Source organism: Emydura macquarii, unplaced genomic scaffold (genome assembly GCF_026122565.2).
Source record: "Emydura macquarii macquarii isolate MOO-44397 ecotype Brisbane River unplaced genomic scaffold, CSIRO-AGI_Emac_v2 contig_1119, whole genome shotgun sequence".
NCBI classification, from domain to species: Eukaryota; Metazoa; Chordata; order Testudines; family Chelidae; genus Emydura; species Emydura macquarii.
In genome coordinates, this window is record NW_027131256.1 from 15,052,345 (window position 1) to 15,073,065 (window position 20,721).

The 20,721-nt window shown below is 39.2% G+C and overlaps 1 long non-coding RNA gene across 1 annotated transcript in view; it reads right to left on the minus strand.

Moving 5' to 3' along the window:
* The window catches only part of LOC137151895 (uncharacterized), a 39,280-nt gene extending 20,561 nt beyond the window's left edge, over positions 1-18,719 (minus strand). Inside the window, exon 1 of the long non-coding RNA XR_010919398.1 lies at positions 18,636-18,719. This is a non-coding gene — a long non-coding RNA (uncharacterized lncRNA). The remainder of the gene's footprint in view (positions 1-18,635) is intronic.
* Positions 18,720-20,721: the final 2,002 nt, after the last annotated feature.

The window sequence follows — 20,721 nt, forward strand, 5'->3', positions numbered from 1 at the left end:
AACAGATGTGTTTTCTTTGTCTGAGGCTAATAGGGGCTGTTGTCTATCTTATTGGACATGGGACTGGGATTCTAGAAATTCAAATTCTTATATATATATCCATCCAGCATGTTGACAGATAAAAGGAGATGCGACAAAGTTGGTCCATCAGTTGTGCTTAGCAATGATATGGGAAAGAATCTGATGCATGAATGGCAAGCCTTTCCACAGTGGCTACAGGTCCACTCGCCAGATGCAAGTTGAAGCACACTCTGCTTCCTGGCTCACCTGTGGGCCTCAGCCTGGTCTGTCTGATGGCTCTTCATGGTGATTGCACCAGACTTAACCCAGTTTCTCCAAACTGAATGACTGTGGGGAGGATTTTCCCAGTTGTCAGTGGGAATGATGAATTTCTTGAGGCCTTGCTTGACCTTGTCGCTGTATCGGAGCTTTGGTCTTCTGTGTCGCGGGCAGTTAAGATGGCCATAATGACCTGCAGTTCATCAAGTGAATTAGAGATGAATGCAGTATTATCTGCAGCTCCTGAATAGTAAGCTAGGTGACATGCCTTCTGCTCTGGAATCATCTGATGTTAAACAAGCTGCCATCTAGCCTCGATTCAATTAGTATACCTGATTAATAATTTCCAAAGGCGTACATAAGAACAGAGAAGAAGATGCCAAAGCCAGCGGGTGCTAAGATGCAGCCTTGCTTCATAGCTTTCCTTCATTTCTTCGTGGAACTCCTTGAATAGGGCGATCACCTTTTTTGCTTTCAACAGGCATGCCAATAGATGCCATTCCTGCTAACTGTGTCGAAGGCCTTTTGTAGGTCAGCAAATGTTTAGAGGTGCCTGATATTCATGGCTTTTTTCTTGCAACAAGCACAATGTGAAAGACTTGTCAGTCATGGGGCATCCAGCTCTGAACCCACACTGGCTTCAGGATAGACTCTCTCAGCAAGGACTTGGAGTCTTTTCAACAGGACCCTTGCAAGCACCTTGCCAACCAATCTGAGCAAAGATAGTTAGTTGATAGTTCTTGCAGTCTGCTCCGTCCACTTCTTTATATAGAGTAATTATCTTTGAATCTCTCAGATCCTAAGGTGTATGGCTTGCTTCCCAACAGGTGCAGAGAAGTGCATAAATGTCACTTGCAAGCTTTCTCCTTTCTGTCTTTAGGAGCTTAGATTAAATCATGCGCTCTTTTTACCTCCCCCTCTTACTCCACAAGTAGAAATGTAGGTAATGATATTTACCTACCTCAGAGATTCTGTAAGGCCTAACCAATGCTCTTACGGTTAAAGGAAAGTGTACAGCATTAAGCAAACTCAAAAATGAAATGAACTGTGCATTTCCTGCCTCCCAATACTGTGATGAGTTCACTAGCATCTGCCTTCTGAGTTACACCTTCTTACTTTCCACTTCAGGTCACAAAGCAAAGATGAAAAGTGAAAACAGTTTTTGGGTAACACCCCAGACTGGGGGAGAATTTGAAAATTTTTTGTTAAAAGATTTCATTGTGAGCAAAAAGGCAGTGTCAGATGGCACTTTGTCAGGATGTCTCAGTAGTGAGAATAGATGTACCCCTATACAGTGTGGTTCACATTCCATTTCAGTTCCACTTCCCATGAATTCCCCAAGGGGCAGTTCTCTCTCAGATCTAATTTTTCACCTCCCTGGTATTGTCTCCATAGCATTTTTTTTCTTCCCAGCACTTTCTTTTGTTGGCATAAGTTTCCAGTATACGCTACATCTTAATTTAGTTTGCTGGACAGGGCCTTAACTTGAAAAAGAGTCTGCTAATGCTGACTACTACGCTTAAGCAACTCTGTGTCTCAGAAGAAAAAAAAAAAACCAATCTGTCTCTTACTCACTGCTGCATTGAGGGAGTTCCCCACTGATAACAAGAATCAACAGGAAGCAGCAACTGTACTTAAAAAATTTTTAATGTACTTCATCTTTAAGTTTCTCAGCAGTCTCCCTCTCTGCCCAAGCCAATGCCATTTTGTGAAGTAGAGCTTCCTGGAAATATTAGAGGAGTTTCTTCTTTATTATGTATTTCCTTTCAGCTAACCTAAAATCATTCAGATAGCCAGTGAATGCTTTCACTTTTCGTTTATGATTTAAAACAGCCTGCAATATAATGGACTGTTTCACTAACCTTGTGGTCTGGAACTTTTTTCCTCATCCCAAGATTCATCTATCTTTCCTACTCTGCTTCTCAGTGTGTATATTCTTTTCTATACGAAATGATAGCATTAAACATGTCTTGTTGTATTATTATTTGTGGCTTGGCTTTTTTCATGAAGTGAAGACAGCAGGTAATACCTCTCATGTGACTTCTCTGGGGGTTTTATATATTTCTGCAAGGTGAAAAATCTACTTCATTCTAGCCTACACGTGTGCAAAATAGCAATTTCTCTCTCCAGTCTGCTAACAGAAACAATTTTTTAAAAATAATTTATACTTGATTTACACTGATTTCTGGATTGTAAGGAACATCTTATTCAGCAGGAAAAAATTATGGTTATTTTTACAATGTTGAAGCTTGGCTTAAGTTGGCAGTGATGCTATTTAAGAGTTAAAAACAAGACATGGTGTTCTCTAACATGGCTTAATTGTTACAGTTGTTCACTGTGGGTAAAATAAAATGTTGGTGACACTTCCCTGTGTATATGGGCTGGTGGCTCCCATGAGCTCCCTTGAGGTTTGATATGGCTTTGCAGCATCCTGCCTCAGTTTCCTCTTCTCTCAGGGACCCTTAATAAATCCACAAAGGCTTGGGTCCAGTAACTACACCCCATCCTGTGGTCTGGTTTATTAACATAAAACAAACTAAAAAATAAAGTCTCTTCTTTCCCAGTTCCAGGCTGGGCACAGCCGCTCCTGAGGTCTGTCTTCCTGCTCTCCCAGCACCCCTTGGCCGAAGTTTGGCCTTCTCTGCCTTAACTACATGCCTCTTTTGCAGCAGGAGTCTTTCCCCCGCCACCTCCTGCCGACTCATGGTCCTGTAGTAGTCTTCTGACTCGCTGCAGTGTGAGCAGGCACCTGCTAGCATCCATTTGGACCCCCTTCTTTCTCCCTGCCTGACTGGATCATCTGACCCAGTGGTCACATAACCTTCATTCTCCCCACCTGAGGACATGAGTTAACCTCATCACAGGTGGACAGAGACCCATCTCTCCTTAAGGGCCAGCCACCATCTGACACCCTGGCAAAGGCCAAAGTCAAATTTATCGACATTTTTATTGCCATTTTAAATGTATGGTCAACTTATGCTCATACAGGAATTTAGGAAGAAGACATTACTTAGAACACAGAAAGGGTAAATGTCCATGTGGGCATGGTGCAAATGTAGTTTAAAATCTCATTGCATGAGCGTATCATGATTGTAGCAAGTGAAAAACTTGAATTGAAAAGCTATTTTAAAAATGCTGACTTCTTGGGATCTTCAATAGAATATATGCAATGCTTATGCTAACTTGTTTGTAATACAGTAGCGCCTGTACCAAAATATATTTGAACTTTGTGGACTAAAATCTAACCTAGATCTGGATCCTAATTACTGAAGTTGGCCGAAGCAAATCCCTGAATCCAAACATCTTTGAATTTTCAAGCTCTCAAAATTCAGATTGCAAGTTTTGAGGCTGAAGCCCCTTAGTTTAGTTTTAGAAATTGAGACGTTGAAAAGAAAATTCCATCCCTTCCCAAGCCCTAGGTATAGAAATTTTTGTTGCCTTTCAGAACAGTAAGCCTGATCGAATGCTAAGACTGTTCTTCAGTACACATTGCACAAGCACATCAGCATATCACTTTGTTACATGTTACAACTCCAGGGCCTAAAAATGTAGATTCAACAAGATGGGGCTACGCTGAAGGGATTTTTTAAACCACACTTTTGCACCCAATCCAACATTGCTTGCGTACACAGCAGCTGAAAGTCAGCTAAGAGTTGTGTGCACAAGGAACACAAAAATTAATCCTTGTAACATAAGTCTACTTGTGAATGATTTTGGATTTTGTTTATATCTGTATTCTAAATATAGCTTCAAAATGTTTAGGCTAATATGAGTCACATCAAAGTAAAGTCATGTTGGAACACAGCAGGCAATAAGACTGAACACCACCTGACAACTAGTCCTATGAAGCAAAAGTTATTCTGGGAATACAGCTTTTATGGCCTTTTGTCTAAGGTACTACTTGGAGTTATTCCATTCTGCCTATCACACTGCATACAGCCACGGCTATAATTTAAGACACATTCGTTTTACAGAGACAAGTGGTGTCAGTCTGCTGGTAACAGATTTGTTTCCTGACAAAGATCTAGAATAACATGACTCCCCGCATAATTAGGATATATTACCTTTTTCAACATTTCCTCACTCCAGCCACATCATCATAATCTCCTGTAGGTAGAATACACTGGCCTTCATGTTTGAAATATTTTAGGCTAGATTTACGTAGTGTATAGTAACAGTTCTACTGAAGAGAAATTAATTTAAATTAGGGTCATTAATGTGCATTCCAGTTGAAGATCAACAATTTTCACAAACACTGTTTGATCAAAGGACAAATTTTCAAAACTGCTTGAGTAAACTTTGAAAAGGGATTTATGTGCTTTTTTATTATTTTGTCTCATAATAACATACAGTAGCTAACTATTATCCCCACTTTACAGATTTCCAAACTGAGCCATAAAAAAGTTAAATTAATTGTCTGAGCTCACATATCAATATCAGTGTGTTCAAATCACTGGAGTATACAGTCTCTATGGAGTCTTTATCCAAACCTATAAGCTCAGAGTTTCATCTTGAGATGGGTGCCAAACTCAAACAGACTTTTAGAGTTTCAAAAACAAGTAGTTTGGTCAGCTTTGTTTTTCACACTACTTTAGCATTTTGAGGTTCTGTCTGGTACCAAAGCTGAAGCACCAAATTAATATGAGAAAAATGCCTCCTAGTGTAACTGCTCTAAAAGCAAGCAGGTAGTACTAGAACATTTACAAGAAAGTTTGTTCTCACAAAATTTCCCATGTATTTTTGACTCAAGTGGTTTGGATATCTCAGGTAAACATCTGAACTTGTGGGTGGTTATGGGAAGTGAATCCCCTAACCTTCTGATATTTGCTCATGGCTGGTTTGAATAGCTATTACTTTTTAAGGTCAAAATGTATGTACAATTGCATCATGTTTATTCAGTCCAGGCTTTTAAAATAATTTCCATCTTCAATGTAAGATTTGTAAATTGTATTTACAAATACTGCCAGATTAAACAACACATCTCTCCTGTAAGGTACTCCTGAGTGAAGAGCTGTTAAAGTGAATGATCTGGAAAGGGTTAGAAGAACTTTTCTACCCATCAGCATACTAACACTGCTGTAGTCCAAAAGTCTTAACCTGGGTCCTGGGGGGGGAATCTTGTACAGAGTTTAAATTTCACAGTACCTCAAAATGCAGCAACAGGATTTTTGAAATTGATCTAGTTCAATATCCATCTGGCAGCCAAGGGGACTGATTATCATACAGAGGAGGTATACAGACTAGCTTAATAAGGTGTATGTCAATGTTTGATAGCTGATTACTCCTGAAGTGCAAATTTTTTAATATGAAACCAAGTCAGAAGAACAGCCAAAAGAAAGGAATTACAGTAATCCAGCCCAAAATCCACATTACGGTGCTCTAGCCTCTGTCTGTGGCTGTGCTCTTCTTAACTTCACCTCATTTCTCAATTGATATTATTCTGTCAGAAATTGCACACAATTCTCAAGACAGCCCTGGATCAGAAGAACATTACTTCTCAGTTACAAGCTGGCTCCATGATTCAAAGTACTGAAGGAAATTTATTGCAACTTGAATGAGAGGAAAATCAACCGGACAGTCAAAGTTGTCTTTAAGGTTAATAAAATGATTGCTCTTCACTCTGTGAAATTTAGTTTCAAGTTCAGTGACTCTGCCTAAGGTCAAACCCTTGTCCTTGGCTGATTCTCCTGTTTGTCAGCACTGAATGCACATATCCAGTGTAACTGCTATCTGTTGTCTAAAATGAAAGTAGTGACAGGCACTGAGACATGGTGTTTTTAGAGTAACAAAAGTGGAAGTTTACATAGGAAATGAATAATTTCCATATTAGTTAAAACCTCAAAGGTCTGTCCATGTCCAGTATCTTGATTCAAGTGGTGGCCATTGCAAATGCTGCTGAGAAAGTGCAACCTAACACCTTCTCACCCCACATAATGCGCCAAAGGATGCAATACAATGCTGTGGAACAAGGACAGAATTCTCTTTGACCCTACATAGGGTTGGGGAGGGAGGTTAATTTATGTGCTGTATAATCCATTTGTAGTGCTTGTAACATACGCAATTGAAATAGGAAGGCTGAAAACACATGTTCACAAATGTCTCCTTTGCTTTTCAAAAATACGCAACTATTTGCCACAAGATCCTGGGCTAATAAACTTCACTGACTTAATTACAATAAAGTAGACTGACAATTTAGTGTATCAGACCTATATTCCATCTAGTACATTATCCTGTCTGGCAGTGGCCTGTACCAGATGTCTTCGAGAAAGGCAGAAGAAAGCACATCGTGGAATCTTAGTTTCTCTCTAGTTCCCCTAACAGTCAGTGTTGCCTTATGCCCAAGAACGAGGTTTCACGTCTCTTACGATTATTTCACCCTCTCTAATGTCACTGCTGATATTCTCTATCCATATTAATGTCTAATCCTTTTTACCTTACATAATTCTTGGCCTCAGTGATACCTAGTGGCAGTGGGTTCCATATGCTAATCATGTGAAGTGTGAAGAATGTTTCCTTCTATCAATTTTAAGCTTGTTGCCTTTTAGATTCATCAGCTGTCCTTTCATTACATCAACACTGGTGCCTGATATCTTGGTTTCTTATCATCAGGTAATCCTCTTCCCACTGTCATCCAGGATTACTTTCTGTTTTGGTTCTATAATTACACATTGTAACTGAAAAACTATCCATCAGTCCAAGACTAGAGGGAATAAAAGCAAGCAGATAAAATCCCATATTTGGACCCCATAAACATACCTCCCCATCTATTTTTAAAAACCCTTGATTTATGTAGTATTTCTTTTATTGTTATAGCAGGTGTCACTGGGTCATACTGTTATAGTCTTCTAAGTTCTTAATGCTTAGCATGTAAACAAATATTCAATGTTAGAGTAATATGCTGAGTTAATTTTTGTTAATCAAGGATCTGGTAAAAGTAAATTCTGGTCAGAGGGAGCTATGCAGCAGCAGGAGAGCTACCTGTCTGCTGTGGTCTATAATTACAGTAAGTTCTTGAGACAGAGCTGTTCCCTGACAACTGTGCACTCCTGTTGAGTTGAGATTATTGAAAGAAGGGATTGCCTGCGTGCTGTTTAGCCTGCTCTATTGCAGGACTGTTTTCTGTGTCTAGGTAAAACAAACTACACTCAGAATATACCCACATTTCATATTACTGATTTCTCCACTGGGAACTCCACCTGCAAGGGTCTGAATATCCATCAGTTCTTGGGAGAAGATTGGTACCTGTGTCAGAATAGGACACCATGTCACAAGACTGGGCTACAGTATTTGACCAACATGATACAAGATCTAAGTATAAAGAAATCAAGAATCTATAAATTGAAATCAAGATGACAAAGATCCTTATCAACTACAGTTGTAATGCAACTACATTAATCTTATTAACGCTTGGCAGTTAAATAACACTTTCATCCTTATAACTCAGTGCTTTAAAAAAATAGGCAAAGAATTGGTAGCTCTTTTGAAGTTGAGAAGGAAACAGCTACTAATGCAAAGTTTTTTCACACATTAGCAAAGAAAGTTAAGGAGTAAGAAATAATTGATACCATACTTAAAAAATATTAATGTTAGTGTTAGACCATCAGTGATAGTGTTATCACTATTGGGATAACACAACAGATAGAGTTTGAAGTCTTCACTAATGTTAATGAGGTTCCGGAACCACATTTTTATTTTAAATTAGGCTAAAATAGAAGTCTGGTCCTCATTAAGATATAGTCCAGATCATACAAATTCAGTTTGATCAAGTACCTTATCTTAGCATGTCTCATTTCTAGTATTAGTCTTCATCCAAAGACACCTGTCCATAATTTTTTAAACAATATAAAGCAAATGAATGTGACATATGTTAATTTATTTTGATTTTTTTCAGGGGTAATACAAATGAAATACTTGTCTTGCATGGTTTAGGTCAAACAAACTGATTATCATAACATGCAATAGACATCCAAAAATTCTTTTGTAAATTCTCTTCTACTGACAGAACAGAACATTTATTAGCAGCATTAATATAAGGAAGATGTTTGTTTAGGGGAGAAAGGATTACTCATCTTAGGATAGTTAATATTGATTTGATAAAGTATCTTAGTACTATTTTGTTTTGTTTGAGTTTGATGGAGGGACTGGGTTCTAAGGCATTCATTGATTTAAAATGGAACTCCAAAACAAATTTCTTCCAAACACACAAGATTAAACCATTCCTCCATCATTTCAAAGGATCCCAGACTTTGTATTTTGTCCAGAAGGCCTGACCTTTTTTCCCCTGATAGCAAAGAAAGCAACATAATCTCATATTTAAGGCAATCAGAAATCTATAATTTAAGAAACTCTGAATCTCAGTTTTATAAGTGTGTAAGAGTTTAAGGTACAAATGGAGTTACTCCTGACTCATGCCTCTGAAAGCATAATCAAACCTACCAATTAGTAGAGATTTTGGCGTTACAGATTCAGCTGACTGTAAGATTGTGTCTTCTTTGTCAGACTCTGTTTTTTTAAAAGTCTGAAAATTTTTGTTTTTACTGGCCTTTAGCAAAGCCTTTAGCTTCCTATTTAAAAAAGGGCCTGGTTGTTATGAACTACACTAAACCAGTCTCCTAGAGTTGTCAAGTTTAGACTGCTGGTTTTTTAGACAAATACTTTCAGCTGTCTGCCGAACCACTTTGAGGTTCACTCTTTTGTTGGCAACTTGCATTGTGCTTCTCCAAATTACAAAAATTAATGCTCCTCTCTAACTAGCCTGCAAAAGATTACTACTTTATATCTCTGAATTGTGCATGCAAGAACCTCATTGCAACATAGCTTTAGCTATACAAGTATTTTGTAACAACGTGGGAAATAGTGTGAATGCTCAATCACTTTGAAAATTACTACCAAGGTCAGAACTGGCATTAATATGGACACCGTTACAAGTGAAATTTCAGTTAAATCAATCGAACTTACTCAACAAACTATCATTTCTGTGATTATTCTGAAGAGAGCTGACAAACCTTCCCTTCTCTCCTATAGAAATGTTTATGTATAAATTTGGGGTCAAGCCTGCTCAAATGTACAGATGCCTGTATAATTTAAATATTAAAAGCTAATTTCCCCAGCATGAAGTTATTTTAGGGTAAGTGCTCCCTTTTTGTGTTTGAAGTGTATCTGACACAGAAATGGATTTCACTTTGACACCAGAATTCAGCCTGAAATTCTTTTTGTGCTTCACACGTGAGAGGTGGGATTGAATGACAAACAAGAGAGCTTTTTCTGACTCTGCCCACACATATGGAAGGAGAAGCACAGCCACCTACATTTCTATCAATCAGAAATGGTATGTTGTTTCCTTTTGAACTTTTTTCATCCTTAAAGTATCCTTTTCCCTTTGTTATGCTATTTAGAACATCTCCAAGTCTGATGGCAATCCTCTAGACACAAAGATATTTGACATCAGCAATAGACAATGTTGCAGAACTTTGAAAATGGTGTCTGTATGAGTGAAGGGAAGCAGCCTGTAATCTACAAAACATTTTCTAGGATCATAGTTGAATTTTTAAGAGTTAAGGACTGAGTCGAACGCAATGCAGAGGAAGAAGAAAACTAAATGTCATTAATGGGAGAAAATGAAATCTGACCCCCATAATCCAAAAGAGAAAATGACAGAACAAAGAAACAACCTGATGAATTTAGATCTACTATGTCAGTGGAGTATCACCAATCGAAGCTGGAGCAGAAAATGTTATCTCCACAAATACTTGCTCATGCAACTTGAAAAGTTTCCTTTTCATCTACATATTTCCCAGTAAATCTCCACCGCTTTCCACTAACATTCTAACCCATCTAAGAGCTTACAATGGAAACATGCACGTTGCCATAGTTACTTCAAATGTAAATTTGGATGGGACTCATTGTTGGTGAAGAGATAAACATTAGCAGAAGGTTAGCGTAGGAAGGTGCCATAAAAATGGGGTTTAAAGACAGATTTGAAGGAGGAGGGGTTGCTTATCACAAGTACTGGTGTCTGTTTCAAGCCTGATTTATTTTAAGCATCGACACAGGATAGGGGAAATATGATATAGTAGAAGATGATGAGGAAGGGAACATGAGCAAAGAGATGACCCTAGGCTGTAACAACATTAAAAGTTGCAAGGATGTTGACTTCAGGTTCCTAGCCTCACCACTGCATGGGCAATTTAAGAAGAGCAATAAATGATTTTACATTAACATATATAAGTTGGTCAAGCTAATTTTTAATTTAATATTATCATGTAAAGAGAGACACAAAATGTAACTGATTCCATGCATTTGTTTGTAATATAAGTATCTGGAAAAGTATGTCAGGAAATGTACCAAGGACCAATACACAACTAGTTCTGTTACAAAGCAAAGATTGGGGTAAGGTATTGTCTACTAAATGGCTATGAAGTATTTTAGGATGTGTCTAGCATGCAGCAAGCGGAGGTGAAATCTATAGCTCACTACACTCCCACACACTAACTGTCCGTGTGGACCCTTCTGCCATGCACTAGTATTACCTGACTGTGCTTTTTCCTATCACTGTCTGAAATCTACTGTGGTGAATCAAAGAACACTAGGGAACTTTTAGTGGCAGGCTAGCGTGTTGTAGATTTACACCCCAGCTTGCAGCTTACTAACTCTCTGACTAGACAAGTCCTTAGTCTATCTGCGTGGAGAAACAGTGCTGCTCTTAATGTATTCCCAGAGCCCCAGGGCATAGATGGACTGAGATCAACAATTTGGTTCAGTCACCTTTTCCTCTTCTGGTACCAAAATGCCCCTAGCCTTGTCTGAGTAGCAGTAAGGATTTCCAATAAAAACTAATTACTGGTGTTATGAGACCACTGCCAATTATGCAGACCAATATTATCTGTTTCCTTATATTATCCTGCTTGTCTGTATCCATCTGTTGTCCTTCTCTTACACTTACATTACAAGCTCTTTATGGACAGGCACCATCTTTTTTGTCTTGCATTTGTACAGTGCCTAGCATAAAGGGGGACTGGCCCATTACTGGGGCTCCGAGGCACTCCTGCAATACCAATAAAAACATTATTATCTAATACAAAATTGTATTGGTACCAATGAAAGCATTCTAACCTGTATCCCTTTTCCCATTACTGTGGACCTCAAAATCAATATGCATTTGTAGTATAATGGATGGTGAATCTCTGAAATTTTTCTTCAATTCCATGTTCCTTATGATTTTTTTCTTCCTTTAAAACAATCAGTTCTTATAACTTTTTAAGGAAACTAATCCAACTCTTCAAAAACATTCCTCTAAATACTTAAGGTTAATCACATAACTTGACTATTCGTAAAAATCATCCCAGGAAAAAACATGAACAATCAACATACATCAAAGGCAAAAGTTTCTGGTAGTTTTATATTAAATGCTCCTCTTTCACATCAGCTGTGGAGCTGAAGTGTAAAACAAAGCACAGCACAATGTACGCTTCTCAGAAACCTTCCAGTTTCGCACATTTTGTATTTCTTTGAATTCAAAGCTTCAAAGTTTCTCTCACCCCAGCCTCAGAGGGCAGATTCTATGGAACAGAAATGGCTACTCCATTTGCAGACTATTCCTGATCCAGATTAAATGGCATAGGCATCACCCGTAAAGTTCCAAGCACCCACTTAGGAACCATCTTTACATGTAGCTAAACCCTTTCAAGGGCTGCAAAATGGCAGGGGATTAAGTGCATGGATTTAGAGCTGATTACTGTAGAATATGGTTTTAAAAGAAGGGAAGAGGAGGATTTTGCCTCTGGATGTATCTGCTGTATCAATCATCTTGTACGGCGCCCAGGCACTATAGTCATTATGATCTGGAAATGCAAATAGAGCAATAAAGTGAGGAGTAAATCAGGGCTGTGACATAGTTGGGATTGATTTGCACACAAGGTCTTCAAGCCAAAAGCAACAGGTTTTCACTTGGTAAAGGCAACAATATTCATATCCCAAAGCAGTGGTTATGTACATTGCTCTATATTTCTACTAGATTTTTATTTTTGCCATCACTTTTTGGAGCAACTGGGTGCTTATCAGTGCCTCAGTTAGATGTAGGTATGCATTCAAGTTAAGCTGTTTCAGTCACCTGTGAGGGATTCCACAATGTTAAATGTTTGGGAACTTTTAAACTACCACTTAGGGATTTTTTGCACACATCTAAGCACATGATAGTAAACAGGGCATTACATAAGCTTCATGGAAGGCATACTGTAACTCTTACAACACATCGGGAGGTGTAAAAATAAATCTTCCAGTAACATCTGTCAACTAAAGCCCTACACAGTAACCAGTAGTACTGGATGGAGAATAGTACATCAATTTAGTGGGGAAAAAACTTAACTACTGTAAGGTTCACATTGCTTGGGGAAAAAATAGGCTATTACTCCCTTTACTTTATTTGGTAGGGAAAGAAAGATAAGCATAGACTATTTTGGGTAAGGCTCAAGTTTTTTGCAAGAGTCCACAGCAACTTGAGCACATAATGAATGTACAACCACCAATATATTTTCATCAGTTGATTCGATAAAGTCTTCAACTACTGGTAATGTAACGTACGTGTAAGTCATCCATCTCAGGTAACCCATAAGCAAATTAAGTGCTAACACGCAGAGTCTACTGCATGCTTTCTGTTGGTGTTCAGATACTGATTTTATAAAGTAAGAGTTCCCAAAATCCCAGCCCGTAATCTCTTCATATCAAACAGTTCCACTAAAAGAAATCATGAAGTTGAGATAAAGTAATCTATACCATGTCTGAAAGATGTCAAATGACTGAGTAACACACCATGAAACTGCTTTTGGAAACATTTGTTAGTGAACCAATGTGAAAACCAACTGAACTGTTACTCAGAGATTGAAGCTACTGAAAGATGATCTTGTGTTTGGTTTTAGCAACAGTCAAATACTCTTTTCAATAGTGCCTGAGTATTTTTACTATTAAGATGGCAAGAGCCTGCTCAGCCACAGTTACCAGTTTTGATCCCCAGGGAAAGGGAAAAAAGAAATAAACAGACAGGTAGCTTTGAAGCAGTGAAATTTTAAATATGCTTGTGTGTACTCAAAACCTTTGGTGTAAAACTGACAATCTTGACCAGCTAACCCCAAGGACATCAAGCCTCTGCAATAACTCACATGACCATCTCCCACTGAGCCCTGCTGTGATACTGTTGCCATAGTACTGAAAGGCAAACCTAGCAACAGAAACTTCAACCTCTTAAAGTATACAACTGCAAATGATATTTTTAAATAAATAAAATTATCTACCCAGTTTGCCCATTTCCAAAAAGGATGTCAAGATTGTTATGTTCTTTTTGTTCATATATACAAGAGAGGGAGTATAAACTGAAATCAGTAGATTAGCACTGCTCAATGGATAATAAAATACTTTCCAGGAAGATTCCCTTTAGTACTTTTTTTGCAGATTTTTGCAGTTCTGATTTTAATTTGAGTCCCTACAAGTGCTTTGCTGAACTTGGATTCATAAGCACAGTACTCACTTCAGACACAAATATACTTCTGTAACACAAAAGCATGAAGTTGTGTTGCTGTTTCTTCATGCTAATTAAAATCAGAAAGAGTGATTATTTATACATGTAAAAAAAATGAGTCCACTACACCGAAAGCTTCTTTTTTCTGCTATTTGTGTGTTCCTCTGATAGATTATTCACTGCACATTGTAACTATTTGCATGGTTATGGGAAGGAGTAAGCAATTAATAACTTCATATCTGAAGCTGTCTAAATGTAGCTCCTCAGCTTCAATTCACCTATATACAAATAAGTTTGTCTTTAACAGAATTCAGATCATGCTCTAATCAGCACTTAGCACGTTGTGAAGAATATTGTTTTGTGTAGTTTTGCAGGCTTAAGTCGATTCCAGTAGCATTTAATATGAGCAGAGTATGTCTACAAAAGTGATACACTGCTCAGCAGGCAGGCTGAAGATGGTGTAGGGCATAGACATACAGTGAATTTTATTAATTTTAGAGGTAAAGAACAACTATTGTCCTTGTTTTGTCTGTGGGTTTAGTTTCTTCCCTCTAATTCTTCTGAGCTAAACATAATTCTAAAAGCAAGACTCTCGATAATTCATTTTTTCCCCCTTGAAAAGCAGATTCTCTGATTAGATAAATGATAATTTGTCAAAGAAGATTTGAGTTGGTAATTTCTATGGCACTTCGCCATTGCACTTTACAGGTTAATTGGCTGCAATCAAGCAGAACCAGTTAGTCATCCCAAGCACCAACACACTAGAAATATTCTTTAGGATTGATTTTGCGTTTTTACTTGTTCACCTCTTACAACAAGTTACCTAGACAAAAACAGGAAATGCAGCTTCAACAACCCCACTCCCCTCCAAGAAAGGAGAGTAAACCAACCCCCCTTTTATCCTTTCTGGCCTCAGCAGGGAATCTAGTGAACACTACCTAATCACTAGCTAGAGCAAACTGATGTTCTTCCTCAGTTTTCACAATCCCTGTGCAGATGGGCATAAATGGGGCAAAGTGGTTTATTCTTTTGCAGTTCAGTTAAAAATACCAACATGGTGTTTTCTCATGCTACTTTAGTGGTTTCTGCTTTGTCCCTGCAAAGCAGAAATGAAATTCAAACAAGAAAGATTTCTTGTCCTATCTGGTAGGATCAGAAAGTTTGGACTATTTTTTAATATCTTTTAATAAGTATTTACAGTTATGTGAGTCCAAGGCTTTTGAAGTTCCTCTCCATCACAAACTATATTATAGGATGACTCTGTATCATTGCATTGCTTTAATGAAGAATGTTGTTATAAAGCTAAGATGGAGCACGGACAAATGGACAAACATTTCACTGAACATCTCCAAATTCATCCTATTGCATATTTAATCTTTTAAGTTCATCCCATTATACATGCTCAGAGGCACACCAAATTGCCTGTTGATGAAGTAAGGCACAAGATGATTCTCTTGGTAAATGCTGGCTGTTCATATTTGTGTTGATGTACCCAGAATCACAATCAAACTGTGTTCATCTTCAGTTGGTCTTTTCAGAGGAGTTGCCTATGAAAAGAAAGCTTTTCTTTCCCTTACTTATTGCAGCTAATATCAGAATCAAGATAGTAATGATCCTGGCAAGCCAAGTATACACAAAAATTATACCATCTGGAACAATTAGTCAGTTAATGAACTGTAATATACACAATCAAACATGCATGCCATAGGTGCAACACTTTGTGATACAAGTGAAAATCTAAGTTTAGGAGTGCATATATAAGAAGGCTCCAATTTTTCTATTTTACAAAAAGATTAGCACTTCAAACTTTTCTACCAAGCTATTTGTGTCTCTCTTGCTGCCTCAGTAACAGCAAATGCACAAAAGAACAATTTATATAGCTAAAGATTAGGTTTGGTAACAGAAGTAGAAAAAGCTGTAAAAATAAACCGTATCTAATTCAAATTGTGTCGGTGGTAATTTTTGTGTATTCATAACAAACGCTAATAAGGCAAAATAGAAAAAAATCCTTATTGAAATTCCACTATACAACTCTAATTTGAATATAGAAATTCTCTGCTATGCATCAAGAATGACAGATGCCACCATCCTCTGTACCTCATTCTTTTTCATACACTCATTAGCAGTGCCTGAGGAATCTACCCTAATGTGTTCGTCCACTGAGAGAAGGCAGCAGCTGTTACCTTTCCTCCACAGATATCATTCCAGCCCTCCTCCCATCCAACTGCCACAAAGAAAATTAACATCTTACATGTGTTATTTTATAGTGGCTCCGGCTAGCTCTGCTGCACCGACATTTCCATTAACAAACCTCCTTTCCTTCAAGGGTTCAACGCTTGTCCTACACAGAAATAAAGCCTATATGTGGCATTCAGAGATACTGACTATAAAAAAAAAACCTGAAGGCAAAATTGTTTAATTTTAACTGCTTATCCAAACTATACAAAATGTATTGCATTATGGCACTGATTATGGCACAGAGCTGAAGTGCTCTGCTGAAATGGACCTTGTATTACCATCTGTCATCTCCAGAAGCAGTGACTCTCAGTAACTGTATGAAAAGGCACGGGTGCAGGTACATGAAGAGCGGAGTCAGCTCCTTGATTGGCTTGCTTGTACACATGCCTCATTCTCACGAAGGGTGTGGGGGAACCAGCTTCCATTTGTGTCAAGCAATTTCTCATTGCATATGGGACTAAGACATCTGTGAAGTATTTATGTGCCATCTTACCTCACTTTCTACAAATCAAATATCAGCTGACTATTTGCAAAGAGCAAACCCAAAAGGACCAACACAATTTTGTTTGTAATATTTCAGATACTTGAAGAAATACTTGTTATTCACTCATTCAGACCTTATATTTACCTCCTTCATATAGAGATGATGAAAGATATAAGCAGATATCTGTTAAGAGCTATATACATGGGTGGCATTAAGATCACTATAGAAGAAGAAACAGAAGTTAAACTCTCAATTCCATACTCTTTCCTCTGTATGGAGGCTTTGCTCATCTTTTAACAACTTGAGTTCTTTGAGATGTTGTCCCTATTTGTAGGGCACTTCAGGTTGCACACGTGCATCGTGCATTCAGGACCAGATCCTTTTTTTTTTTGGCAGTGTCTGTGTGGCATGTGCATGCACCCCCATTGTCCTCATGCTCCTCACCAAGGGAATTGAGGGGGTTGCCAGCCACCATCATCCTAGTTCCTTCCCTACATTAGTTCCCTGTTGGAGTAAACATTCAGTGGGCAAGGAGGGTGGGTTACATACATACACTATACATACATACACTGTACATAAGGTTTGTCTATGTGTAGTGCAATTCAGATGATTCACAAGCAGTGTCTTTATAAGGTAGTAGGTGCCCGGAGTCCTATAATACGACAGATTACAGAACTGCCTTGCCTAGAGAGGCATCAGAAGCAGTTGCTTGCACAAGTACATAGTGTTTAGTGGAAATGTGAACTTCAAGTTGCTGCTCTGTAGTTTGTCAGCAGCTGGAACTTCTCTAAGGGAAACTACTGAAAGTGCCTAAGCCCAAGTCAAGTGTGTTCTTATGCCTCCCTCAAGGGTGATGCTCATCTCCCAGCACAGTATACTGCACCCTGAAATCCATTTCAACAGTTTCTGGGAGGAGACAGCCTCTCCTTTCACACACTTCGTGAATGAGTCAAAGAGTCTAGGGCATTTTTGGAAAGGTTTTGTTTTGTTCAGGCAGCAGGCAAGAGTACTACACATGTCCAGTGAGTGCCATACCACCTCTTCTCTGCTAGAGTGGGGTTTAGCATAAAACAGAGATGGATGGATGCTTTGCCTGACATGAAACTTCATCACCACTTTAGGAATGAACTTAGCTCCCAGAGACCACCAGCCAAACAATCTTCTTGCACTTGACAGACCCTGTGATATACAAGACAATATTCCACCCTAGGAAAATCGTGAGTGTGCCATTGTCATGCTTTCTCAGGGTGCCCATGACTATGAGTTACCTTCTTCTAGAGAGAGAAATTCATGGAGGGGATGGTATAATGGGACAGCCTAATTTGGCAATTAACTGATCTTTGACTACTAGTGGTAAATATGCCAATGGCCTGTGATGGGATGTTAGATGGGGTTAGTGCTGAGTTACTACAGAAAATTATTTCTTGGGTGTCTGGCTGGTGAGTCTTGCCCACATGCTGAGGGTTTAGCTGATCACCATATTTGGCATTGGGAAGAAACAGTCCCCCAGGGCAGATTGCCAGAGGCCCTGGGGTTTTTTTGTTTTTGCTTTCCTCTGTAACATTGGGCACAGGTCACTTGCTGGTGGATTCTCTGTACCTTGAAATCTTTAAACCATGATTTGAGGACTTCAATAACTCAGTCAAAAGTTTTTCCTTACAACTTCAATTGGACATAGTACTGGATTCCAACTGTTTTGTCTTTGAGCTATTGACTAGTGATGATGTTGGCTGTTGAAACTTTTCACCCCAGAAGCAACTGCATGCTGCTAGGAGGGTGTCATGGGGTGCACCACTTACCACCAGACAGGTGCCTTCTCCTGGCACTCTGGGAATTAGCTCGACTCTGACCTCCCTCTCCCCCGTCCATGGTTTGCACACTGTCACTCTGTCTCTGCTGTCCACCTTCAGGAACCACAGCATCCTCTTTGTGGCTCTGTCTCTCACTCACTGCCATGGTGCCACTCACCCAATGGCTGGTAGGGGAACCTGGGCCTGCCCTCTTCTCTCGGTTTCAGCCCAGGGACCCTGAGCTCACCAGTCTGGGCCTTCTCTCTCTGGCCTCACTGCTCTATCCCTAGGCTTCTTCCTATCCCGGGTTCCCCTTTTTTGTCCTGGGCCTTACCAGTTCCCAAAGCCTCCTCCCTCTTCCCAAGGAATGACAGCAGTCTCCATTCACTCCTCCCTTTCTCTTGGGACTATGTGCCTTTTCCAGAAGCCTTTTCACCTTCCAACTCCTAGACCTTATAGGCCCTGCTTATGTCTGCCCAGCTGAGCCTACTTAATCAGCTGCCTAATGGGTTTATTGGCCCATCTGGTCTGCATTAAACCCTGCAGGGTAAGTGTAGGGTAGGTGTTAGTTAGGAGGGTGTTAGTGTTTTGGGGCTTTTTTAATGGGCACTTCTATGCCCTTATCACCATAGTATCTGACAGCATCATAGTTGGATCCTTTATTCAGACAGGCAGCTTTTTAAAAATAGTAACACATAGCTAATTCATCAGTAGATTTCTGAGTGCTTTACGAAGGAAGTTAGTATTACTGATGAAGAAACTAGCATAGAAAGTGAAGTAATTTGACAAGCTCGCCAATAGCAGAGCTGGGAATAGAGCCCAGGTCTCCTAAATTCAGTGTTCTATCTACTAGGCCACTGCCTCACTACATTAAACTATTTGATTAAGTTATATGGGGAAAGGAGAACCCCTTTCAAGAGACTTTCAGATTGCCTGTGACATTTCATACTGTCATAATGGAGTGGATCATGGCACTGCATCCTACCTACTAGCACTGCCTCAGTGATCAGCTGCTCAAGCCTCCAAGCAACAAATGTAGCTGTGCCAGGGAATTTCCTGAGTTACATCTCCCCCAGTTCCACCCCTTCCCCTGCTACTCTGCTAAATAACCTTGACCATAGACTCGAGCATAGTTCTCTTTATAGCACCTATGTGAAACTTACCAGTTAGAAGAGATATTCTGTAATTCAACTTTTACACTTGTCTTAACACATGGTCTTCATCACACAAAAGGAAATACTTTATTTTCTTGATGGCTATTGCCTGGGCTGTCATTCTTTAATCACAACCAATAGTTGCACGTTTCTGAATAAAACTATTCAATTCTTATTGGAAAGGAGGATGCACAGCAAGCAGTACACAACTTTCTGATGATCCAATCCAAAAACCTTCCTGCATTTGAGTCTCTGAAGTGTTTTTCTCAGTAGTTATATATTTCCCAGTCACTTATAGCCCCGATCCCTTTCTGTATCGACTCCCAGCATTCTTTAACGTTAATTTATTTCTCCTGAAAGATCCCCACAAGTCTGGAAGAAGAATCCCTATATTTATCTGAAGTAGCATGGCCAGTGACCATTCTAATTTCTCCACACCAGTCTCTACAAAGTCCCTCAGTCCTGAGTGGGAGCAGCCCCATGTCTGAATGCTCCACTCAATCCCCTCCTTCTCCAAGGTTGCCAGTAACATTCTGGAGGGGATTATGTTCCCATTTGTCTACGGTGTTCTAAACTAACTGCACCATTTTGGCTTCATGCTTACTGCAATGCTCCACTGTTCAGTTGGCTTTGTTATAAGTCAATGTGTACCTACAAGACTCAATGTGATGGTTCATGTGAGGTGTGTTGTGTGGGCCTATGCTTTCTGCAAAACTTAAACTACTTTAGTGAACCTCACAGGCAGAAAGAAACTTAATCCAACTTGCAACTTGTGTAAGTGATCAGATAGCTTGGGGAGGAGTTGGAATAAGAGGATAAGAGATTAACAAGAAGATTAGATGAAAGCATGGAATACACGGCATTACAGAGGTTAGAAATGAGATTAGTTACAATAAAGTAGAGGTGCTTTATCGTGGAGGGTAGCTGGGCTGGCTAGCTAAGATATTGGCATGTGTTACGTGGGGTTGGGAAAGAAAAATGTTGCTTAAGGTGAATTGTCAGTTGTTCCTCTTCAATTTTAAGATGGTACAAGGTAAAGTGGCAAATAATGATCACAAGTCAATCACAAAATACCATTTGGCATAGGAAAAATATTTAAAGATGAGTTAAAACTGCTGACTCAGAGCTGGATTTGTAACACTGGCCATTCAGGATTGTTTGGATCAGGGGCTATGATTTGGCCTCTCATAGAGTAAAGGGGGCAGACACCCAGATCTGTGTGAGCTATAGTTGACTAAAGAATCAAGGAGCAAGCAGAGGTGATAT